The sequence below is a fragment of the Schistocerca cancellata genome, chromosome 6, assembly GCF_023864275.1.
Source record: "Schistocerca cancellata isolate TAMUIC-IGC-003103 chromosome 6, iqSchCanc2.1, whole genome shotgun sequence".
In the NCBI taxonomy this organism is placed as follows: Eukaryota; Metazoa; Arthropoda; class Insecta; order Orthoptera; family Acrididae; genus Schistocerca; species Schistocerca cancellata.
This window is the reverse complement of record NC_064631.1, coordinates 199,004,584-199,031,491: the sequence shown is the minus strand read 5'-3', so window position 1 is coordinate 199,031,491 and position 26,908 is coordinate 199,004,584. Positions and strand designations below refer to the sequence as shown.

The 26,908-nt window shown below is 43.3% G+C and overlaps 1 pseudogene; it reads right to left on the bottom strand.

The window, feature by feature from the left end:
• Positions 1-9,299: 9,299 nt before the first annotated feature.
• Positions 9,300-9,417, bottom strand: LOC126089674 (5S ribosomal RNA; annotated as a pseudogene).
• Between the last annotated feature and the right edge of the window lie 17,491 nt (positions 9,418-26,908).

The window sequence follows — 26,908 nt, the reverse complement described above, 5'->3', positions numbered from 1 at the left end:
GAAACAAGGAACATTTTACGATGATTCTGTTATTTAAAGAGGAAGTTATTTTGATATTTGTGGATTTTCTAAATCTGTTCATTTACTAAGTTGTGATTGGTCAAAGGTAAAAGACGTGGAGTTGCGCGGTTTGACACCAATATCGGAATGTCAATAATGTGGATCAAGCAATTAGAGGACAGTACGTTCACGTGTATTTTGTGGGCTAAAGAACTGCTTTGTAAAGAGGCAGTTAGGAACTCAGTCATCATCACGTTCGGGTGCGGACATAAGGAACTCTGAATAGAAGCGATAATTTCGCAGAATAACGATTAAAACTTGACCGTAGAGTGCCGCAGAGTGGACACGAACGTGTGAGAAAAACGAACACGTGAAATTCCGATTTTAGTATATAAACCGTGACTTCTGAATAACCAAAATCCGCTTGGCAGGTTATACAAGGCGTGACCGCAAACTGAATATTCGTAGTGGTCAACTTGTGTAATATTTGAACGAGCATTCTGCCATAGTTAATCTGTTCGCTAATCGTTTTGGTAGTGGGTTCAGTTATCTGCCATAAGCTCGCTATGACGAGCGACTGTGATTGCGTATAAGTGCCGAAACTAGAACCGAAGAGTAGCCTTGGTAGTGTTTTTGTACCAAACAAGCGTCAATGTATAGAAGTCTTCACTCACAATTTACCTTTCAATCAATCGCTCAGTTATCCTGATACTCAAAAAATTTCTCCCACCCATTGGATTCGCAAATGCTAGTAGTTCTACTACAGCTTTTCCAGTAGAGGAACGTCATTTGTTTTTATCAGGGAAGGTGTGTGGACCAGACTCCTGAACAAGAAAACACCGCAAGCTGAGTGAATATTATTTCTGTAGGAACTGCTATACATACAGCAATAAAGAATAGCTCAGTAGGCAGTACAGTTGAAGAGGAATGGATATCTCTAAACACGGCAATCACAGAAGTTGCAAAGAAAAACATAGGTACAAAGAAGGTAACTGCGAAGAAACCATGGGTAATACAAAAAATACCTCAGTTGATCGATGAAAGAAGGAAGTACTAAAATGTTCAGGGAAATTCAGGGATACAGAAATATAAGTAACTGAGGAATGAAATAAATAAGAAGTGAAGGGAAACTGCGACGAAATGACTGCATGAAAAATAGAGAAAAGCCAAAATAACCTTTGGTGAAGTTAAAAGTAAGGATGGTAACATTAAGAGCGCAATGGGAATTCCAATGTTAAATGTAGTGGAGGGAGCGGATATGTGGAAAGAGTACTGTGAAGGTCTCTATGAGGGAGATTTGACTGATGTGATAGAAGAAACAGGAGTCGATTTAGAAGAGATAGGGGATTTAGTATTAGAATCAGAATTTAAGAGAGCTTTGGAGACTTAAGATTAAATAAGGCATAAGGGGTAGATAACATTCCATCAGAATCTCTAAAGTCATTGTGGAAAGTGGCAACAAAACAACTATTCACGTTGGTGTGTAGAATGTACGCTACGGTCGTAGGTTCGAATCCTGCCTCGGCCATAGATGTGTGTGATGTCCTTAGGTTAGTTAGGTTTCAGTAGTTCTGAGTTCTAGGGGACTGATGACCTCAGCTGTTAAGTCCCATAGTGCTCAGAGCCTTTTTTTGTAGAATGTACGAGGCTGGCAACATGTCGTCTGACTTTCGGAAAAATATCATCCACACAATTTTGAAGACTATAAGAGCTGACGAGTGCGAGCATTATCGCACAGTTACCTTACCAGCTCACGCATCCAAGACGTTCACAAGAATAATATACACAAGAATGGAAAAGAAAATCGAGGACGTGTTAGATGACGATCAATTTGGCTTTAGGAAAGGTAAAGGCGCCAGAGGGGTAATTCTGACATTGCGGTTGATAATGAAAGCAAAACTAAATAAAAAAAAATTCGAGACATGTTCAAAGGATTTGTCGACCTGGGAAAAGCGTTGGACAATGTAAAATGGTGCAAGATATTCGAAATTCTGAGAAAGATTGAGGTAAGCTGTAGGGAGAGACGGATAATACACAATATGTACGAGAGCCAAGAGGGAATAATAAGAGTGGATGTCCAAGAACGAAGTGCTCGGATTAAAAAGGGTGTAAGACAGCATGTAGTCTTTCATTCCTACTGTTCAATCTGTATATCGAAGAAGCAATGATTGAAATAAAAGGAAGTTTCAGGAGTAGGATTAAAATTCAAGGGAAAGGATATCAATGATACGATTCGTTGATGACATTGTTATTCTGAGTGAAAGTGAAGAAGAATTATAGGTTCTGCTGAATGGAATGAACAGTCTAATGAGTTCAGAATAAGGTTTGAGAGTAAATCTAAGAAAGACGAAAGTAATTAGAAGTAGAATGACGAAAGTAATTAGAAGTAGCAGAAATGAGAAAAGCGAGAAACCTAACATCGTAATTGGTGGTCACGAAGTAGATGAAGTTAAGGAGTTCAACTAGGCAGCAAAATAACCAGTGATGAACGGAGCAAGGAGGATATCAGAAGCAGATTAGCACTGGAAAATAGGGCATTCTCATCCGAGAAAAGTCTGCTAGTATCAAAAATAGGCCTTAGTTTGAGGAAGAAATTTCTGAAAATGTACGTTTGGAGCACAGCATTGTATAGTAGTGAACTATGGACTGTGGGAAAACTGGAAATGGAGAGAATCGAAGCATTTGAGATGCGGTGCTATAGGCGGATGTTGAAAATTAGGTGGACTGATATGGTAAGGAATGAAGAGGTTCTGAGCAGAATCGGAAAGGAATGTGTGGAAAACACTGGCAAGAAGAAGGGACAGGATGAGAGGACGTCTGTTAAGACATCAGGGAATGACTTACATAGTGCTAGAGGGAGCTGTAGAGGGCAAAAACTGTAGAGGAAGACAGAGATTGGAATATGTCCAGCAAATAATTGAGGACGTACGTTGCAAGTTGGCACAGGAAACGGATTCGCGGCGGGCCGCATGATACCGGTCACAAGACAAAAAAAAAAAAAAAAGGATGAGAACATAACAAACGCAGCGGTGCAGCACCTCGGCTCGACCATCCAATACCCGCGTAGGAGGCTGCCTGCATATGGCAGGCTCGTGGACATCGAAAAGCGGCGTGTTTCGTCACGTGACCGTACAGTCGGCGGGACGGCGTAGCGGAGGTGCTTGTCCAGCTCCAGTGGCAGACGACTACCAACAAGTGTTGTGCATCAGCGGGGAGGTATAATGTTGAAATTCCGGGAGTGTAACGCTCCTCGAAGAGACTGTAATATTTCGGGCTTTACAGCCATATTCAGCTGCAAGAAGCTCTTCTGAGGAGTTGAGGAGGCAGCAAGATGACGTAATGTGGTGTCAGGCACCGGTGAGAGGTGGTTTGTTCCTTACGGGTATCGTGCAGAAGACCGTCTAAACTGTTGTGCGTCTTCGCGATCGCCTGCTGTGTTCCGAAGTAGCGCACCAAAGTGATAAACTTCTATTATTTTAAAGGGAAATAAACAATTGCTAAACGAACATCCAGGCGAAGCACTTCGGAGATATTCGGATCGCGCCTAACTTCGATGGCTGGCGAAGTGGTTCGGCTGTGAGATGACAACTGATTCGGCAGTCTCGGAGGACAAACATATTATCTGCCTTGGTCGGCGTCGCTTAAGAACTTACTAGCAATCTATGATTGTTTGAACATGTAATTGAGAACTAGTGTGATGATAATTAAGCAAACATACAAGTCATTATTTTGTTTATTTCCTGCGGAAGTGTGAAAAACGGAAATTATTTGTGATCCATAAAGTGGACTATAATTGTGCAGTTTCTCGTATTCTGCTAATAGGAGTGGGAGTGGCATCCCGTTCAAACAAACTAATTCAAAAATTGATCATTTATACACTACTGGCCATTTAAATTGCTACACCAAGAAGAAATGCAGATGATAAACGAGTATTCATTGGATAAATATATTGTACTAGAACTGACATGTGATTACATTTTCACGCAATTTGGGCGCATAGATCCTGAGAAATCAATACCCAGAACAACCAACTCCGGCCGTAATAACGGCCTTGATACGCCTGGGCATTGAGTCAAACAGAGCTTGGATGGCGTGTACAGGTACAGTTGCCCATGCAGCTTCAACACGATACCACAGTTCATCAAGAGTAGTGATTGGCGTATTGTGACGGGCCAGTTGCTCGGTCACTATTGACCAGACATTTTCAGTTGGTGAGAGATGTGCCGGCCAGGGCAGCAGTCTAACATTTTCTGTATCTAGAAAGGCCCGTACAGAACCTGCAACATCCGGTCGTGCATTATACTGCTGAAATGTAGGGTTTCGCAGGGATCGAATGAAGGGTAGAGCCACGGGTCGTAACACATCTGAAATGTAACGTCCACTGTTCAACGTGCCGTCAATGCGAACAAGAGGTGACCAAGACGTGTAACCAATGGCACCCCATACCATTACGCCGGGTGATACGCCAATGTGGCGATGACGAATACACGCTTCCAATGTGCGTTCACCGCGATGTCGCCAAACACGTATGCGACCATCACTATGCTGTAAACAGAACCTTGATTCATCCGAAAAAATGACGTTTTGCCATTCGTGCACCCAGGTTCGTCGTTGAGTACACCATCGCAGGCGCTCCTGTCTGTGATGCAGCGTCGAGGGTAACCGCAGCCGTGGTCTCCGATCTGATAGTCTATGCTGCTGCAAACATCGTCGAACTGTTCGTGCAGATGGTTGTTGTCTTGCAAACGTCCCCATCTGTTGACTCAGGGATCGAGACGTGGCTGCACGATCCGTTACAGCCATGCGGATAAGATGCCTGTCATCTCGACTGCTCGTGATATGAGGCCGTTGGGATCCAGCACGGCGTTCCGTATTACCCTCCTGAACCCACCGATTCCATATTCTGCTAACAGTCATTGGATCTCGATCAACGCGAGCAGCAGTGTCGCGATACGATAAACCGCGATCGCGATAGGCTACAATCCGACCTTTATCAAAGTCGGAAGCTTGATAGTACGCATTTCTCCTCCTTACACGAGGCATCACAACAAAGTTTCACCAGGCAACGCTGGTAACTGCTGTTTGTGTATGAGAAATCGGTTGGAAACTTTCCTCATGTCAGCACGTTGTAGGTGTCGCCACCGACGCCGACCTTGTGTGAATGCTCTGAAAAACTAATCATTTGCATATCACAGCATCTTCTTCCTGTCGGTTAAATTTCGCGTCTGTAGCACGTCATCTTCGTGGTGTAGCAATTTTAATGGCCAGTAGTGTACAATACAAGTTTCTCGCAAATGAGTTTATTGCATCCTCATGACTAAGGACTCACGACCTACATGCTGTTTCGCTGCTCAGGGGAAAACAACTATAGAAGGGTGTAGGTTGGTGAATATTATTCAGAACTGCATTCCACTCATGGCGGCGGAAGCAACTAGGCACCTCACATGTACTGCAATCTCGGTAGAAATGAGATCAGTGACATGTCATCTGTAGTAACACAGAGGGGTATGAAGCAGGGAAATTTTCGAGGGAAGGGGTTTCTCATACACACGTAAGTCCATCTCGCTACATCTCTCTCTCTCTCTCTCTCTTTCTCTCTCTCTCTCTCTCTCTCTCTGTCGCTTTTCACTTCCCGTAAGACGAGCAACGTATATACTCGTTCCGCGTACATCACGTAAGATGTTCACAACGAGGAACTCAGAGAAATTAGAACTCATACAGACGTTTACCGACTGTCGTTATTTCCACGCGCCATTTGCGAATAGAATCGTAAAGTGTCTTGCGGAGTATAAATGTACATCTAGAAGTTAGAAAGACGGTCCGGCAACGAAGCGGCTATGGGTCACCCCAACCTCACCGTGACCGAAATAAGCGAACAGCACATTTGTCACAAACTCATCTACGCACCTCAACCAAAGTTTGGAATATAATACAGTGTACTACAGTGACATCTTGTAGTACACCCATTGAGGCTGGTACAGTACCTTACTAACAAAGTAAACATAAATCCTTCTGAAAACAAGAACGATTTTGGTTAATCACAAAATATAATTACAAAACGAAGCAGGCTCTCTCCTAAGTGTATATCTTGAAAACAAAAACAGTGAAAATCTTTATCTCATGATGAAGATTATCAGCTTGTAGTAGTGAGTATGTCCTCACCGCACACAGATGAGTTCTTCCACTTTGCCAGGCATGTTCTGCATGAGATTATGAAGTTGATCTTGAGGTATGAGGTCCCACTCCTGAATGGCAAATTCAGTGAGATCCTGAAGATTGTCAGGTGGATTAGGACGCTGTGCAATGGCCAGCTTCAACAGATCCCATTCATGGTCAGTTGCCTTCATGTTTGGGGACTGTGCTGGCCTACATATTCGGTTGATGTTGCATCTTTGAAGGTACCGAGACACTGCTAGAATACGGTGGGGTCTTGCTCTGTCTTCGATGGAGCTATCACTGAAGCCTGTAGGGCCTTACAATCGGTTGTAGGACCTCTTGGAGGTATCGGGGACCAGTCAAATTGCCGTAGAATTGTTGCCGCCCAGAACATTACACTTTCACCTGCAAACGCATGGACATCCTGAACTTATCGGCGTTCTAGGTGTCGTCTAGCGCTTCTCCAAACCCTATCACATCTAGTGTTCGGTCGCATACCAATCCTGGTCTCGTCAGCAAAAATGACATTACTCCATTTTGTAACTGCCCAGGTCCTCCGATTGCGTCTGTCCCATTGATTCAGTGCAAAATTTCTCATTGGTGTTCTGGAATTAAGACCTCCAATTAAGACCACCCTTATGAAATCTTCTACACACTCTTGGGTCTGAGATACAAATCCCTGTTGCCAGGGAGAATTCGTTTCCAATATTTCTGGCAGATGTTTAGCGCCTGCGAGCTGACGGTTCACATTTCCCGTCTCTCTGTACTTTCTCCCCACCTTGGACACACCACTCCGAGTGACATGTAACCGATCGGCAACATCTTGCGGTGTGTGACCTGCTGAAAGTAAAGCCACTATCTTAACTCTATCGTAGTGTTGTGTGCCTCTACGTGGCATGTTACAGCAGTGCTGAACACAGACTGAATGAAGCTGTTATCTATACTGAACTGCTCGCGGTGTGCTGCTGCGGCAGCGGTATGTTTACATTAGTGGGAAACGGCCGCAAACCATGCGAGCAGTAAACACCGTCCAGTATACGAGGGGCGTTTGAAAAGTCCGTGCAAAGTCTGAGAGGTGGCACCACCGGCGCGTTTCGAGGTCGTGTTTAGTTAGCAGTATCTTTGGAAAGAACGCACACCAAGTTTCAGCCATATTGGTCTATTTCTTTGTGTTTGGTATTCGTGTGAATCAAGGAAGTCGAGTGATTGTCAAAAAATGGACGAAAAAGAATTTCATGTGGTGATGAAACATTATTTTATGAAAGGCAAAACGCCTGAGGAGACTAAAGAGAAGCTTGATAAACATTACGGTGACTCTGCACCTTCGATTAGAACAGCTTATAAGTGGTTTCAAAACTTTCGGAGTGGCCATATGGGCACAAGTGATGCTGAACTTTCTGGACGCCCTGTGGAGGTAATCACTCCAAAAATCATTGATAAAATCCATGATATGGATGACGTTAAGGTGCGTGAGATTGCTAGTGCTGTGGGCATCTCGAATGAACGGGTAAATAATATTTTGCATAAACATTTGGACCTGAGAAAGCTGTCCGCAAGATGGGTTCCGCGACTGCCCGCGCTTGACCAAAAACGGATTCGTGTGAAGTGTTGCAAGGATAGTTTCCAGCTGTTCAGGAAGAATCTGCAGGACTTTAAGCGTCGTTTCGTCACTGTGGATGAAACATGGATACATTACTATACTCCTGAGACCAAACATCAATCTAGACATTGGGTTACCAAGGGAGAATCTGCACCAAAAAAGGCGAAGACCTTTCCTTCGGCCGGAAAGGTTATGGCGACTGTCTTTTGGGATTCGCAAGAGATAATTCAAAAAATGGTTCAAATGGCTCTCAGCACTATGGGCCTTAACATCTATGGTCATCTTAAACCGAACTAACCTAAGGACATCACACACACCCATGCCCGAGGCAGGATTCGAACCTGCGACCGTAGCAGTCGTGCGGCTCCGGACTGAGCGCCTTGAACCACTAGACCACCGCGGCCGGCGCAAGAGATAATTCTCATCGACTATCTGGAAAAGGGCAAAACTATTACAGGTGCATATTATTCATCGTTATTGGACCGTTTGAAAACCGCCGGCGATTGGAGCGCAAAAAAGTCCTTTACCATCATGACAATGCACCAGCACACACCTCAGCAGTTGTGGTTGCAAAATTAATGGAAATAGGATTCCAACTTGTTTCAAATTCGCCCAATTCTCCGGACTTGGCTCCTACGGACTACTATTTGTTCCCCAATTTGAAGAAATGGCTGCCGGGACAAAGATTTTATTCAAACGAGGAGGTGATTGCAGCAACTAATAGCTATTTTGCAGACTTGGATAACTCCTATTATTCGGAAGGGATCAACAAATTAGAACAGCGTTGGACGAAGTGTATAAGTCTAATAGGAGACTACGTCGAGAAACAAAAAAGGTTTATCCCAAACACGTAATTAGTTTTTATTTTTGCACGGACTTTTCAAACGCCCCTCATATGAGCTACATTTTTTTGACAGTACTACAAACTTTTGTTGAGCAGTGTATATTACTAAATCACTATCCCGGAACGCGGTACCAATCGCAGATTGTTTATCGAACGGTTTCCAGGTCCAACAAAAATTCGATTTTCAATATCTCCTGTAACTGATGACTAACTGAAACCCTCAGCTGCCGACAGGTGTTGTTGACATACCTCGATGTGGACAACTGAATTATTGACCGAATTTAAAAATCTCAAACGCTGTCATCATCTGCTCATTAAGAGGTATAATCTTATTCAAAAATTTTAACACAATAAGGTAAGTACGAAGGGGTGATCAAAAGTAACGCCTCGAAATTTTTTATGTGACTATTCTTAGAGATTTTACAATGAAACAAACGTTATTAACATTCTACATCTTTATTCTTTATGTCTGCATATTTGCAGCCGTCTGCTGCCAAAGCACTCTGTCTTCAGGCCACGAGTGGCCTACCGGGACCATCCGACCGCCGTGTCATCCGCAGTGGAGGATGCGGATAGGAGGGGCGTGGGGTCAGCACATCGCTCTCCCGCTCGTTACGATGGTATTCTCGACCGAAGCCGCTACTAATCGGTCGAGTAGCCCCTCAACTGGCATCACGAGGCTGAGTGCACCCTGAAAAATGGCAACAGCGCATGGCGGCCTGGATGGTCACCCATCCAAGTGCTGACCACGCCCGACAGCGCTTAACTTCGGTGATCTCTGGGGAACCGGTGTATCCACTGCGGCAAGGCCGTTGCCCCCTCTGCTGCCAGAGGCTTCCGCAATGTAGCGTGTAACATGGCGGTGTGTAAAGTAAGTACGTAGGTGTGTGAGGAACTGTGTACTGCAATCGAGTTTGGAATTCAAAGAATTCGTCCACACATGGAGCACCCTCTCCTTCAGCACGACAGTGCCAGAACACACATGAGTGTTGCTCTACATCTGTAACAATCCGACACCTTGGGTTCACTGGGATCTACATCCTCCATACAGTTCCGGATTGGCGCCGTTCGATTTTCAGCTGTTTCCTAAACTTAAAAACACCTTCGAGGATTTCACGTTGACAGTGATGAAGCGCTGCAAGCAGAGGTGAGGCTGTGGCGCCATCAACAAAGCGAAATATTCTACAGTGACGGCATCAACAAACTCGTCTCTCGTTGGGAGAAGCACTTAGTAACTTGAAATAGACTGTACACACGGTTTCTAACGTTTAAGAAACTTTTTGTCGCTGGCACCCCTCACAAAACGATGAAAGGAAAAAAAGCTTATCGCTTACGACATTTTCGCCGTCCACGCAGTCAGATTTCAACAACACGCATGACGTTTCAATTTGTAAGTAACAGATTTCAGCTATCAGTCGTACTTTTGAAATTTTATTGGCAGACCTAGATTTCAGCTAGAAACTAGCCATTCTCAATGCACTATCATTTTTGATCAATGTATGTAATGCCTGTTGGTCGGGCTTCATCCACAGTTCATTGAATTATCCAATGAAGCATTACAAGCATTGATCGAAAATGATAGGGCATTGAGAACGGCTAGTTTCTAGCTGAAATCTAGATCTTCCAATAAAATTTCTAAAGGACGACTGATAACTGATATCTGTTACTTACAAGTCAATATAACAGTCGCTGCGTGCGACAGTCTTCTGAATGGAAGGTAACCTGATGGTTTCAGTTTATTATTTCTTCAGTACTAAATCTATTCGCAACACACTTTGCAGATAGTTTCTACTTACAAATATAACACTGAATGTACCCGCAAAATTATATGATTGTACGACACATTGTTTACGACATGCAACGTCACAAACACGAAATGTGTGAAAAAAGTAGCTTTTCTTTAAAACAGGGCGCAGTTTACCCAGACTATAATCATCTATTATTTCATAATGCGAGCACTTAGTGGCTTTAAACTAACCGAAATTTAAAATCTTTCCTAAACTTTTTCTCGCTTACATGCCCAAAGTCAAATATTTAACACATTAACCCATTTGTAAAGTAATCAGACTTTGAAGATATTTTACACACAAGAGTTTGATTCTTTACTCTGGGGTTTACTGGTACACTCACGAGAGAGGTGGCTCGCGTGATATCAGACATCACAATCAAGTGGTCGCTGCGTCACTACAATGTCCCCAGTCGCAGAACACTCCCGGTTAATGAAATTTTGGCAAGTGGAATCGTTCTCTTCTTTCGTGAGGTTTCTTATTCCCCAGACAGTAAACCTCGTTCTTTTTTTTGTCCTAGAGACTGAAAAGTCTCGTGAAATGACACAACTTTTGAATAATGGAGAACATTAAAGCATACGTAACCGATCAGCTGATATGAAGAGTCGTATCAGTTTTTACAGCAGATGTGCGACTTTTCAGGGAGGCTGTTTTAAAAGCTTAAGTATATTTGATGATGGGAACTGTCCTTGTCATATTGTCGTAGAAGTAACAGCAATGTGCGTACTTACCACTATTAACATATACAGTCGCGACACTCACTGCTGCGAAAATTTTTATCGTCTGACAGTTGGTGCAACACTAGCGCCCCAACTGGCTAGAAAGCAGCCGTAAAATTGAAGTTTCTTTTTAATTATGTTTCTGGTTACTTAGTGAAATAGTTATTACATCCTTGCGTTCAAAGCATTAAGAAATTATCGACAGACATGAATGATCACGCAATACATGTGAAAACAGCCGAATATCCCTGGCTCAGTGACATAAGCTACAGTTTGACGAAGAAACACAATCAAATGGTTCAAATGGCTCTGAGCACTATGGGACATAACTTCTGAGGTCATCAGTTCCATAGAACTTAGAACTACTTAAAACTAACTAACCTAAGGACATCACACACATCCATGCCCGAGGCAGGATTCGAACCTGCGACCGTAGCGGTCGCTCGGTTCCAGACTGTAGCGCCTGGAACCGCTCGGTCGCTCCGGCCGGCGAAACACTATCGAATATGTGTATAATTGCAGCTTACTCCTATGAAATCAAGAAAATACAAACATATATTTCATGCGTAAGAAGAGTATATTTCTTTCCTTGTCTGTTCTTATTATGACAGGCATTTTTCTTGACACGTAAGTACTTTGTAGGGAGCCTAATGTTTCGCACAGTCTTACACTTCACTCAGCTTTCTAATACGTGAATATTTTTGTAAATGTAATTATTTTTGCTTCAAAAGTGAATGTGTTGAAGATTCTTGCACTTTTTTGGCTCATATGCAGCAACAATTGTTGAACGGGTTTCTTCTGTGTAGGGGAAACAGTAATATTGCTTTTGTTATTTTATTATCATGTCTGTGTGGTTTTTCTTCAGCTACAATTGTGGTATCTTATCCGCTACCTTAAAGAATGTATATATTGCATTCCATTCACGTTCCCTATGTTCCACTTCACGTTTTTGAGTAGATATGCGACGTTTAGCTGCAAAAGGTCAGGTCTTCTGCTGTTTACTAGTATTTTTTGTTCTTAAAGAACACGATATTCTCCAGCAAATATCTGTAGGCTACAAGTAAACAGTAAATAAACTGTTCTGTACTGTAGCGGTTCACACCTCCTATGGTAGTCAGGAAACCTAAAAAAAGACAAATGTTGCGTCTTCTTCTTGTTGCTGCTGCAATTTATTGCGCTACAGACGCTCCCGTTCGTAAGAAGCATAAACAATTACGATTCCCTTCTGGCTTTCGCAATATCTCGCCGAACTCAACAGTGTAACTTCCTGGCCGCTTGGCACGCTGCAGTCGCAGTGGGTAACAAAACAGAGACGGAGGGTCGCAACTGTTATGTTAGACTGTGGTTCTTGCATTGTCATGCTTACAATAATCGTAGGTCTTTCCATTAGTTATTGGTCTCTGATAGAAAGTTGTGCCTGTACTACAATGTTCGTATGCCTGTCACAACTTCATCGTTTGCGGGAAAAATGCCCATACAATAATCCGTGTTATGCAAAATGCGCACCACGCTCCTGTTCCCACATCATGCAGATGCTCCTCATGTAGCTGATTAGGAGTTTTAGAACAGCATCATCGACTCGGATGCAGGTTCACGTATCCTGAAAACTGCAACCCAGCTCAATAAGAATGAAAGAGCAAATCAGGATCGAGCTCTCTATCACGCACCTACTGCTGCATCCAACTGCGGAGTTGACGTAGAGCAACAGAGTCCTAATCGGGGTGTTGATACTATCTGCAGATCTGAGTACAATGTATGAATACTTCAAAAAGTGGACATAAACACCAAATCCAACGAAAACACAAGATAGGTACTTAAGTCTTAGAATGGCTAATGCATAGCTAATGTCATCTTTAATGGTCTACTCCCCCATCAGTAAGACATCCCAAACTATTTAGGAGTATTTCTGGACGGAACCATGTCGTACAAGAGACACACAGAAGCTGGAATCGCGCTGTTGCATCACACACAAGTTGAGTGGTAACTTTTAGGGTACAGGAGCTACAACACTACGAAGTTCTTCCTTAGGGCTCGACTAATCTGATGCCTTATGCTGTGCTTCATAGCTCGCATGTGAGAAAAGTCGATGTTTAGCTAAATGGAGCTATGAGGATAACAATAGGACGCGTCAGGTCCACTCCGCTGCCTACAGCCTGTAAGACACAACGTGCGACCAGATCTGAGAAGAGAGAATGTCCTTCTCAACGAGTACGAAAAATCCCCAGCTCGCAAGCTATTCTGATGTGCCTGCACCTAGAATGAACCGATTAAAAACAAGGCAGTAATGCATTATATTGGCAGAATCGCTGCAAGCAATGAATTCCAACATGAAAGGAAGCGGTCACATATGTGGTATAGAATTGCCTATTAGGAAAAATCAAACTCTCATAAGACCTGCTACAAGACCACCCGACACGGAATTACCGTAACTTGCTTGGAATACAGTTAACAGAGTTCGTACAGGCACTAGCATCTGCGCAGAACGCCGCCACCGATGCTCACTGTTACTGTGGCAATGAACAATCAGACCACCGAACACATTGTAACAACATTTTAGCACACGAGGTTACCCTAGAGCTCTACGAGGTTCCTTTAAAGTGAAAGAGACAGCACTTGAATGGCTTGAAAATTTAGATATTACTTTGCAGATTTAGTGTTCTAGCTCTATTTATTTTGTAAAGCTGTGCACGTCATATATGTTAGTTGCACATCAGTTTATATTGCCGTACAATAAATAAATATTTAATAATTTTTTATTTAACCCGACAAGATTAGAGGCATCAGCCACTATCTGGGGTAATCAGGTATCCTGCATATATACAGTACATTCATTGCACAAGTATGTTTTAAGTAACACCTGGTATAGAGCCCAACATTTAGAAATTGATACAACGCACACCACAAAACGCCGTTTATGCTCGCTCACGCGAGAACAACAATAGACGAATTGAATGCGGCTACGTTTAAACTATGAGCGCTAGCAGCAATGGACATTAGAGGCGAGATAGAAGAGGGAAAAAAAGAGAAAAATGATACAAAAAAACTAATGAAAAGGGGAAAGAATGTGGCGTGAATGAGAACAGGGGAAAAAAGAGTCAGTTAAAGTCTGACGATGGTCTCGTATGCAAAAAACTGATTAACTGAATAAATGGATCCTTTAGAATAAAAGCAGTATAGTGCTTTTGATTTATTACAAAAATTTAGATATAATCTATGGTGAGCATGTTTTATTTAAGAAGCAGTGTGTAGTTCCTTTATAGGATGATACTTCACCCGGCCACGCTTTGCTGTGTCTCAGTCTGTTTAAATGGAAAAGAAAGAAAAGAGAAATCACTCATTTCTAATATGTATGGGAATTGGACAAGTGTCCTAATCTCCTCTCCCCTCTCTCTATCCATCTCCCCCTCTCCCTTTCTTTGTCCATCTCCTCCTTCTTATCCCTCTCTCTGTCCATCACATCCTCCTCCTCTCTCTCCGTATCCTCCTGCCCCCTCTCTCTCCCCCCCATCTCAGCCCATCACCTTCTCCCCCTTTCTCTGTCCACCTTCTCCTCCCCCCTCTCTCTCCACCTCCTCATGGCCCCTCCCCCTCTCTCTATCTTCTCCTTCCCATTTGCTGTACTCATTTCCTCCAACTTCTCTGTGCATCTCCTCTTCCCCACCCCTCACTCCTCTCTGATCTTGAGCCTCATTTATTGTTACTGTAAATTCAGATTGTGTAGTATTATTCTAATGATAAATCAATAAGCCGTGAATACAACTTTCCTGTTTGCTAACAACGTTTCACTATTGTATGTAGTCTACATGCGTCTAAATGTTTACCACAGTAACGCGTAAAAAATTGAAGTATCCTAAATGTACAGTTTCAGGATTTTGATAACAATGGTTTCCCTACATATATTTATTTATACATTTCATGTATTAAAGCATACATATATTAAAGAATTAGATCCCTAAAAACAAGCCCGTATTATAATACAACATTGTGTCAAAATTTCAAAGCAACCGGCCATAACTCTTGTAGATTAACGATTTTGAACAAACCAACACTTACGCTTTTATAGCGTTTCTTCTTTTATTATATGTACATATATACCAGATGGCGTTCCCGTTGGTATAAAAAAACGCTTGAATATTCGAATGTAACTTTGTGTCAGACTTTCAAAGCAATCCATGAAGAACTTTCGGTGATTTGAGTTATTAGAGAAACGAACATCTACGTTTGTGCTTAGACAGAAAATGAAGATGTTCCTAACCGCGAATTTCCGAAAGTTCTCGATCGATTGCTTTGAAATTTTGACACAACATTCCATTGGTATACGCGCCTGTTCTTATTTACCTATTTTTTAAATAAATTCAACAAAAAAATTATAAAAATTTAATAACAGGAAAACGGTGTTACAAAAATCTCAGATGCATGTAGGTATATTATACATCATATGTTAAAAACACGCCCGTATTACAGTTCAACGTTGGATCAAAATTTCAAAAAAGCCGATCAGGAACTTTCGGAGATTCGTTAATTTTGAACAAAGGAGCATTTACATTTTGATTTATATAGATTTACAGTCTTTGCATATTACATCAAGTATTTCTGTGTATATAGTGTGAAGATATCAGTGAACCGTTCAACTTGTACAGAGTTTACATGTGTCAGGTGTAGATTAGAGCAATAAGTTGAAAAGAATGTGCTTTCAAAAACGTTACAAGATACAGGGCACTTATTGGAATTCATCATACACAGAACACTATTCCTCGTCGCACATCCCAGGCGTATCGTGGAAAAAGCCCCATTAAGAGGGAACTGCGCCCACTCCTCACAGCCGATTTCGTCCAAATTCACGGTATACGCGTTTGGGCCAGAGATGATAGCGACAGAACTGCCAGCTCCAGATGGCCAAGTGTTTAGAAAAAACAGCATTTTCAGACAGGGGCAGATCATCGCATGTACTACATTATGTGATCAAAAGTATCCGTACACCCCCGCCCTCCAAAAAACATACATTTTTCATATTAAGTGCATTTTGCTGCCACCTACTGACAGGTACTCCATATCAGCGACATCAATAGCCATTAGACATCGCAGGAGAGTAGATTGGGACACTCCGCGGAACTCACGGACTTCGAAGAGGATCGGTGATTGGGTGTCACTTGCGCCATACGTCTGTACGCGAGATTTCCACAGTCCTAAACATCCCTAGGTCTACTGTTTCCGATGTGATAGTGAAGTGTCAACGTGAACGGACACGTACAGCACAAAAGCGTACAGGCCGACCTCGTCTGTTGGCTGACAGAGACCGCCGACAGTTGAAGAGGGTCGCAATATGTAATAGGCACACATCTATCCAGACCATTACAAAGGAATTCCAGACTGCATCAGGAGCCACTGCAAGTACTACGGCAGTTAGGCGGGAGGTGAGAAAATGGATATCATGGTCGAGCGACTGCTCATAAGCCACACATCACGCCGATAAATGCCAAACGACGCCTCGCTTGGTGTAAGGACCGTAAACATTGGACGATTGAGCAGTGGAAAAACGTTGTGTGGAGTGACGAATGACGGTACACTATGTGGCGATCCGATGGCAGGGTGTGTGTATGGCGAATGCCCGGTTAATGTCATCTGTCGATGTGTGTAGTGTCGACAGTAAAATTCGGACGCGGTAGTGTTATGGTGTGGTCGTGTTTTGCATGGAGGGGGCTTGCACCCCTCGTTGTTTTGCGAGACACTGTCACAGCCCAGGCCTACATTGATGTTTTAAGCACCTTCTTCCTTCCCACTGTTGAAGAGGATTTCGGGGATGGTGATTGCATCTTTCAACACGATCGAGCACCTGTTCATAATGCACGGCCTGTGGTGGAGTGGTTACACGACCATAACATCCCTGTAATGGACTGGCCTACACAGAGTCCTGACCTGAATCTTTTAGAACACCTCTGGGGTGTTTTGGAACGCCGACTTCGTGTCAGGCCTCACCGACCCATTTCGATACCTTCCCTCAGTGCGCAATACTCCGTGAAGAATGGGCTGCCAGTTCCCAAGAAACCTTCCAGCACCTGACTGAACGTATGCCTGCAAGAATGGAAGCTGTCATTAAGGCTAAGGGTGGGCCAACACCATGTTGAAATCCAGCATTACCGATGGAGGGCGCCACGAATTAGTAAGTCATTGTCAGCCAGGTGTCCAGATACTTTTGATCACATAGTGTATTTATGTTAACGTAGTTTCCAGGACGGTAATCCGAATGTCTTGGTGTCGAGTAGCTATGCAGAAACTCATCCTATCTTCAAGTTACACTGCAAATAAACAGATATAATGCTAATGTATTGTGTTTATCAATATTAAAAAAAAATACCATGAAAAAGGAAGGTCAAAGAAATTTTCAGAGAAAGCGGCTGCGAAACGATAAATACAACATTTAGCATCACTTTGCTTCATTTGCAATATAAGTGATGTAAAAATTGAAAATAAGAAAGAATGGTTTCCATCTAGGGATCAGCGTTGTTCATTTGGTCAACTCTGGTTCCGAGCCACGAAATAACTTCCCAAGGGCTTCGTCTTCTTTCCAAGTTGACCATTTCATTTGATCTGGATCTGACTTTCAGTTGAGCACCTTTCTGTTGCGGAATAACGTCCCTGACGATTTTCTTGACCTAATCTTCAGCGACAACATTCTTTCGCATCTCATTCGTACTAATGAGAGTAAAACATATCTAGTCGTACCAGATATAGCCACAGTAGTAACGCCGATAATGCTCTATCAAAGGCTGCTCGACTCACCACTCAAATCAGCGAAGTCAGGTGAAGACGGCAGACCGACCTGGTAATCAGCAGCAGAACGTTTTCGAGCTCCCAAAGGTTTAACATCGCTCATCATCTCCAACTCTTTCTGGAACTTTCCTTCTTTCCATGTTTTTTTCCTAATACATAGATGACTTATACAAGATCCCTCGTACTTATATCTTTTTACAGAACCATGAATGTTTCTCGGATTCACGTAGTTGAAAGTTTTACAAAGTTCTACTGGTTTCTACTTTGTGGAAATTCCTGTTCCGCATATTTTGAAAGAACTGGTTACAACGCAAATTCGTAACTCTTATTTACAATATGGCACTAATTATCGATGTGAACTTTCTCGCGTGTTCTGCGGCACGGACATCACCTTCATGCCTTCACTTTTTATTCGTTTGGGATTTCTGCTGAGCGTAAAAAAGAATTAAGCTGCACAACCAACGTAGACGCTGTTTGTGGCGTAAACCGCACTTCTGTTTCAGTACCTCTAATGCATCCAAATGAATTAAACGTTGCTACATTACCACCTCGACCTACATGTTAACTGAGTAGTGTCAATATTACAGTAAAAATGATGTCGTTTGATGGAACTGAATGGAAAGTCAATGCAGAGGCCACTCTTCACCGTTTCAGTTGATGCCACACTGTCAAGAGATGACTATAAAATTTTATTCCTACTTAGATTAAAGAATATGAGGCACTTAAGGCTAAGAATTAATTCACAAATTTTGGTATTTATTGACTATGCAAATTTGAATATTAATTTTCTGTGGTATGAGGGCAGCCGAGAGATAATAAGCAGATAATGATGACTTTAGCCACTACAGTAGTGGAAATCGGTATAAAGGCAAGGTTCAACGAAGATAATAGTACAATGTCTGAACCTTACACGTACATTTATCTAATTAACTGTGAAATTATTAGATACTTATAAGACATAAATAGTCATGACGAAATTACATAGTTTCTTTCATAACACGAGTAACAAAATAAGACGTTTTGGAAGTAGGGTGTTTAGGTTTTTATGTTGGTAACGCCACCTAGCGCTCTGTATGAAAATCGCTGCCTGCGCGGTGTGCAGTCTGTGGCTGGTTGGACTCATTGTTGGAATATTCGCTAGTGTAGCGTTGGGCAGTTGGATGTGAACAGCGCGTAGCGCTGGGCAGTTGGAGGTGAGCCGCCAGCAGTGGTGGATGAGGGGAGAGAGATGCCAGAGTTTTGAGCGGACGATCAGGACGTGCGTCAGAAAAAGGAAATTTGTTTAATTGGATGTCACAAAATTATATATAACGACTTTTGAACGCTATTAAGGTAAGTACATTGTTTGTTCTCTATCAAAATCTTCCATTTGCTAACTATGCCTATCAGTAGTTAGTGCCTTCAGTAGTTAGAATCTTTTATTTAGCTGGCAGTATTGGCGCTCGCTGTATTGCAGTAGTTCGAGTAACGAAGATTTTTGTGAGGTAAGTGATTCATGAAAGGTATAGGTTATTGTTGGTCAGGGCCATTCTTTTGTAGGGATTGTTGAAAGTCAGATTGCGTTGCGCAAAAAATGTTGTGTGTCAGTTTAGTGATGATCAGAATAAGTAAAGAGAAAAGTGTCTGAGTACGTTGCGTTTTACTCAGTTGTTTATGTAACAAACAAGGTAGAAGTTTACCAGCACAGTCATTCATAATTTTTCAAAGGGGACGTTTCAGTTTGCATTTCCTAGATGGAAATTGTTATAGAGACACTCACTGTTTTGTTGTGTTTCTGCATTAGTAGTGCTTTGCCCAACCTTCAATCTTTCTAATTATCTTAAAAATTCTCTTCGGCATTGATTTTGTTGGGGTTTGTCGTTCGTGAAGTGAAATTGTCACCCGCTCTTCTCTTGCCTTCTTCAGCTCACAGCCTCAAATTCCCTTCCTTTGCGAGAAACACGTCTTGCAAGTATTCTCCATAGGTTTTCTGCGGTGTTCAAATCCGGTCTACTTGCAGGCTAGGGTAAGACACCGATATCTTTAACTTTTGGTTGTAGCAGAAACGTACACAGATGCGTTACCTTGTTGAAATGTTAGACTTTCGTCCCTTACACATACAGGCTGACAGTTATTGAACTATATGAAACAAAATCGTAATAACTTCTGAACTGTTTGCGTTAGGATGCTCAAACTGCACTATTGGCCACGGGCAATGATGGGAATTAGTAAGCGCATACCAGCGCGCCTTGTCGTTGTCGGCCACTTACACGTGAAAATGTCAAGTTACAGCATGCCTGAGCGTATAGCGCTTGTGAAGGCTTACCATGCGAGCAGTAACAGCCCAGCCGCGGCTCAAAGGAAGTTTGCGATCGCTTTAAAGCTGAAACAATCGGTCAAAGTGTGCTAACAATCAAAAACTTGATTCGCAAGTTTGAGAGAACGGGTAGTGTTCGTGATGTCAGTATTGGCAATGTAGATCGTCCCAAAACGATGAAAACGCCTGAAAACATCGAGAAGACGTGTGCTGTGTTTCAAGCGAGCCGCAGGAAATCAATCAGACGAGCTGCACGACAGGTGGGAATGAACCGGGAGACACTGTAACAAATAGTTGTTGCAGACCTGCATCTCTTCCCATACAAAATTCAAATCCATCTGCCATTAAGCCCCAGGGCCATGGAACAGCGGTCGTGTTTCGCCAGTACTATTGTCCACAGAACTGACGAACAGGACTTTGGTGTGAATAGCGGACGAAGCCCACTTTCATTTGGATGCGTTCGTCAATAGGCGAAATGGGGGCATTTGGGAGACTGAGAACCCGCATTTGCGACCGCGACCGCGAAGTCTCTGCATCCTCAAAAGGTGACTGTGTGGTGTGCCATGTCCAGTCACAGCATAATCTGTGCGATATTCCTTGATGACACGGTCACTACCAAACGGTACTTGAAGGTTTTAGAATTTCACCTCCATTACCAAAGTGACCCACATTTCGACAAGATGTGGTTCGTGCAAGACGGAGTTCGACCTCATCGAAGCAAGAAAGTGTTTGATGACCTAGAGGAGCACTTCGCGGACCGCATTCTGGCTCTGGAGTATCTAGAGGCCACTGGCATGAGCCTCGATTGGCCGCCATATTCTCCGCATCTGAACACAAGCGACTCCTTTTTGTGGAGCTATGTTAAAGGCAAGGGTACAGCAATAACCGCAAAATGATTGCTGAGCTGAAAACAGCCTTTCACGAGCTCTTCGATGTTCCGACACTTCAGCGGGTAATGCAGAATTTCGCTATTCGTCTGCGCCACATCATCGCCAATGACGGCAGGTATATCGAACATGTCATAACCTAAATCCAAATATTTGCAGAAACGTTTACACGTTTAATAAAGTGTGTGCACGCCGTAGTTTGTAACTAATTTACGGTTTTTTTCGTATAGTTTAGTAACTGTCACCCTATACATTCTAACCAACTCTGTTTTTAGCATCTCAGTGTACATATTAGACCATTCTAGTGTTCAGCCAAGCAATGCGTGTCTTACCTCTACCGCAGAAGGCTGCCTAAAGCATAACATTTCTGCCATCAAAATTCCTACTCTTTCTTTCCTGCTGTTATGTTCTCACATAACACCAATCATATCGAAATCCATCCTTAAATTAAGCTTCTCATCACTGAAGATCACTTTATCCCATTCTGAAGTCCATGACATATGTCTTCCAGCAAAATCCAGTCTAGCCTGTTCACGTTTGGGTTTAGAGTGGGTTTTGTGTAGTCGTTTCTTGAATGCAAGATGTCTCTTACGTGACAAAATTAGTCGTACACGTCTGCCAGTTACTAGCAATAATAAATTAGCAACAAGTTAATAAAAAAAATTTTGTGGCCCATGTTTTGGGCAAAACTAACTCTTTCTGTGCCCAGATAATTTTCTTCTTCGCCCAAATTTTCCGTTCTCTACTTATAGTGCGCCAAATGTAACTAATTTATCGATCACTGAACTTGAACTGTTCAATTCTTGGCCGTTTGAGGATTAGGGAGTTCCATTTTGTTGTACGTACCGATTTTTGCTTTTTCATCACATGAAAACTGTTTTCGCGTGCCATTGTCGCAATCATGGTTTATGTATACAACACGCACTGTCACTAATTGTGTCTATTCTCTTTCTAGGCGCTTCAGTCAAGGGCACTGATGACCTCAGATTTGGTTCACATGGCTCTAAGCACTATGGGACTTAACATCTGAGGTCATCAGTCCCATAGATTTAGAACTACTTAAATCTAACTAACCTAAGGACTTCACACACATCTATGCTCGAGGCAGGATTCGAACCTGCGACCGTAGCAGCCGCGTGGTTCCAGACTGAAGCGCCTAGAACCGCTCGGCCACATCGGCCGGCGATGATCTCAGATGCTAAGTCCCGTAGTGCTCAGAGCCATTTGAACCATTTTTTCTCTGTCTGCAGCAAAGGTACGTATGCACACACTAACACCGCACAAAGCGACCACCTTTATACCGAGTTCCACCTTCTACCACCTGAATGGTAGATGTCCTGCTATACAGGGTGTTCGGAAACTCAAGTTACAATCTTCTGGAACTTGTAGAGGAGAGTGAGTACATAATATTTTGAATGGGCACCCATGTCCGGAAACGGGCGGTTTCAGTTCCAATGTGCCATACCTCCTTCCGCTCAAGCTAACTTGTCCTGCATACTTGATCTGCCTATAAAAAGTGTTCGAACCGTCCTTGGAAGCTGTGCCACTGAATGCCCGTCCGAAAATGTGGTTTCAGCACTTCTCAGGTGCGGTTCGGAGACATCTCAACAGACGGTATGGTGGAAGATGGATAGGCCGAGGTGTTCCAACCGTGTGGCCGCCGCGTTTGCCGGATTCAACTCCTATGAACTACTTCTTGTGGCGTCGTGTCAAAGTTTAATTTATGGGACTCCTGAGAGGCAAAGGAAGGTCTGCTGGCACGAATTCTGGCCACTGCAAAAGACTGAAGAAACGCCAGGTGGGATGGAGAGTGTGTGCCAGGTACAATGTCTGTAAATAACGTTGGTGGTCGCTACGTCGAGCCGCTGTTACAATGAAGCGCCAAAGAAACTGGTATAGGCATGCGTATTTAAATACAGGAATATGTAAACCGTCAGAATACGCCGCTGCGGTCGGCAACGCCCATATACGACAACAGGCGTCTGGCGCAGTTGTTAGATCGGTTACTGCTGCCACAACGGCGGGTTATCAAGATTTAAGTGAGTTTGAACGTGGTGTTACAGTCGCCGCACGAGCGATGGGAAACAGCATCTCTGAGGGAGCGATGAAGTGGGGATTTTCCCGTACGACCATTTCTCGAGTGTACCGTGAATATCAGGATTCCGGTAAAACATCAAATCACCGACATCGCTGCAGCCGGAAAGAGATCCTGCAAGAACGGAACCAACGATGACTGGACAGGATCGTTCAACGTGACAGAAGTGCAACCCTTCCGCAAATTGCTGCAAATTTCAATGCTGGACTATCGATGAGTGCTAACATGCGAACCATTTAACGACACATCATCGATATGGGCTTTCGGAGCCGAGGACCAAGCTTTAGCCTCGCCTGAGCCCTTCAACACCGACAGTGAACTGCTGATGACGGGAATTTTGTTACCTGGTCGGACAAGTCTCATTTCAAATGGTATCGAGCGGCTGGGCGTGTACGGATATGGAGACAACTTCATAAACATATGAACCGCGTATGTCAGATGGGGACTGTTCAAGCTGGTGGAGACTTTGTAATAGTGTGGGGCGTGTCCAGTTGGAGTGATATGGGATCCCTGGTACATCTACGTACGACTCTGACAGGTGACACGTACGCGAGCATTCTGTCTGATCACCTGCATCCATTCATGTCCATTGTGCAGACCGGCGGACTTGTGCAATTCCAGCAGGACAACGCGAATCCCCCCCCCCCCCCCCCATGGCCAGAATTGCTACAGAGTGCTTGCAGGAACACTCTTATGAGTTTAAACACTTTCGCTGGCCACCAAATTCCCCAGACATGATCATTATTGAGCATATGTGGGATGCCTTGCAACGTGCTGTTCAGAACAGATCTCCACCCCTCGTACTCTTACGGATTTATGGACACCGCTGCAGGATTCATGGTGTCAGTTCCCTTCAGCACTACTTCAGATGTTAGTCGCGTTCATGCCACGTCCTGTTGCGGCATTCTTCGTTCTCGTGGGGGCCCTACACGATATTAGGCAAGTGTACCAGTTTCATTGGATCTTCAGTGTAAATGCATCAATACTGTTCTGTATGTGCAGTATGCTGAGGTCTTTTTTGTTTTGTAACAATGTAAACACGCAATGTTTAAGTGTTAAAACAAACAAATGTGCTTAAGTTCAAATGGTTCAAATAGCTCTAAGCACTACGGGATATAACATCTCAGGTCATCAGTCCCCTAGACTTACAACTATTTAAACCTAACTAACCTAAGGACGTGACACATATCCATGCCCGAGGCAGCATTCGAACCTGCGACCGTAGCAGCAGGGTGGTTCCAGACTTGCGGTTAAGTGATTAATGGATGTTTCGTTATATTAATTTTCGAATTATTACATAATAACTGTATTACGTCATGCCTAGCTTATTGCCTCAAGCAAAAGTGGATGAGTTAATCATCTGAATTGAAATCTTCGTAGAACGGAAACCCTATGTTTCTGGACATGGGTTCCTGCTGAAAATATTATGTACTCATTCCACTCTACAAGTCCTAGAAGTTTGTACGGTAATTTCCGAACAAACTGTATACTGTACTACTAACGTCAAATGCGTTAACATTTGACTGCATTTGTCGGTAGACTTGATTTCATACTATTGCATACACATTTTGCACAAATATTTCAACCAACAACGTTAATTTTTCTGCAAATATCCATGCCTTTATAGGCATACTGATTTCCTCTGCTGTACTACTTTACCCTGATCTTTGTCAGTCTTTACCTATTTACATTAAAAAGTTACTAACTATCGCCGAAATGGCGATTTCCGTCGAAACCAACTCTTTGAAGGAACTCGAACACTTCCACATGCTAGGTAAAATGGAAATGCAGTGTGACTAGGGCCTCCCGTCGGGTAGACCGTTCGACAGACCGTTCGCCTGGTGCAAGTCTTTCGAGTTGATGGCACTTCGGCGACTTGCGTGTCGATGGGGATGAAATGATGATGATAAGGATAACACAACACCCAGTCGCTGAACGGAGAAAATCTCCGACCCAGCCGGGAATCGAACCTGGGCCGTTAGGTATGACATTCCGTCGCGCTGACTACTTTTTTTTCTTTCTTTTTTCATTTTTTTCGGTATCTTTCGTTGCGTTTGATCTGGGCAGACTTCACAGGACATCCGTTCAAGTTGATCGTTGTTTCCTTTACTCAGTTTTCTTATGACAGAAGGCCAGCGCCTCTGAACGAACGCGCTGAGCTACCGTGCAGGCTGTAAAAAATCGTGGGACTGACCAGGGATCGAACCCGAGACCTTTATATTGCTCTTTACCACTTTGCCACTATGTACCCAACAGACCACTTAGCTACCAGGGGCGGACATCTTCCAAGTTGTGTTGGCCATTAAGAGGCGCCACTGGCTGGAAACTAAATGTCCCAAAGTGGTCATTCCAGACTTGCAAGAAAAGACACATTTAGGTTCACCATTAAAGTAGTGCCACTTTTGTCTGTCAACTGTTTTCTTTGGTAGCCGAGGTTTTAAATAACATCCAAACCGAGCAGTGGCACTCTCTTTTACACTGCCGTACAGAAGTTAAGATGCGTTTTTGCGGTAGGTGTAGTTAACCTTGATAACCTACCGCGTCTTGTAAAACTGTAACTGCCAGCTCTAACAAGTTTTGAACATGTTTCACACTGATTTTCAAATATCGAATCCTGGATGATGCAATCTAAGTTGTAAAATGACACGTTTAGAAGCTTCACAAACGCAACAGGTGTGTTTTTTTTGTAAACATTTGTAACTAGCACAGACTATTACATATACACGCTGCTTAAACAAGAACCAAACGTGTCATGAATCTTGCCTCATCGGTTTGAGTCATGCAGAGCAAATGTGTTTGTCGTGTGTATAGCTATCTCTTGAAAAATCACTAAACTTAGCTATGGTGGACCTGAATTTATCGATCTATGAGGGGCGTTCAATAATTAATGCAGCACAATTTTTTCCGAAGGCAAGTTGGTTTTATTCAGGATTCCAATACACCATTTTATTCCTCACTCTTCTGGCTACAGAACCCTATTTTTTAACATACTCTCCGTTCAATGCGACGGGCTTACGCCACCTTACTGGGAGGGCCTCAATGCTCACATGCTACCACTCTACTCGTCAACGTCGGAGCCAAGATGCTGCTGCATCGATAACCTCCCCATAATTCACGTAGTGCTTCCCGCGGTATGCGTCCTTCTTTGGACCAAATAGGTGGATGTCGAAAGGTTTGAGATCTGGAGTGCTGGGTGGGTGAGGAAGAACCGTTCAATGAATGTCTGTGAGCTCTTCTTGGGGCCTCACACATGTGTGAGGCCTTGCGTTGTCGTGGAGAAGGGCAAGTTCGATTGCATCGTTGTGGCAACTCGAATGAGAGTGTCCGCACGTTCCAGCATTACTGGATCACAGCTGTGTGCGGGTGGCTGGTACGCGGGAGGTCAGACAAGATTGTGCGACCCTGTTGCGATTATTTCAGATGCCTCGCCCAACGTCTCACCGTGCTTTTGTTCACTGCCAGGTCTCCTTAGACATTCTGCAACGGCCTATGACTATTTGTGACGCTTTGGTTTTACGCCAAAAGAAAATCAATGATAGCTCTCTGCTTGGAACGTACTTCCGTTTCCGGCGCCATTTTGAAGGCTGCGTATAACGCAGCGGCCTATTGGAACTTCATGGAACTACAAGAGTTGAAGCGGGAAATTCCATGATGTCCCACAGCGAATTACACATTTCTTTCAATCTAAATTGGCCGAGAAAAAAAATGTCTTGCATAACTTATTGAACGGCCCCCGTATTACTCCAAGTTACG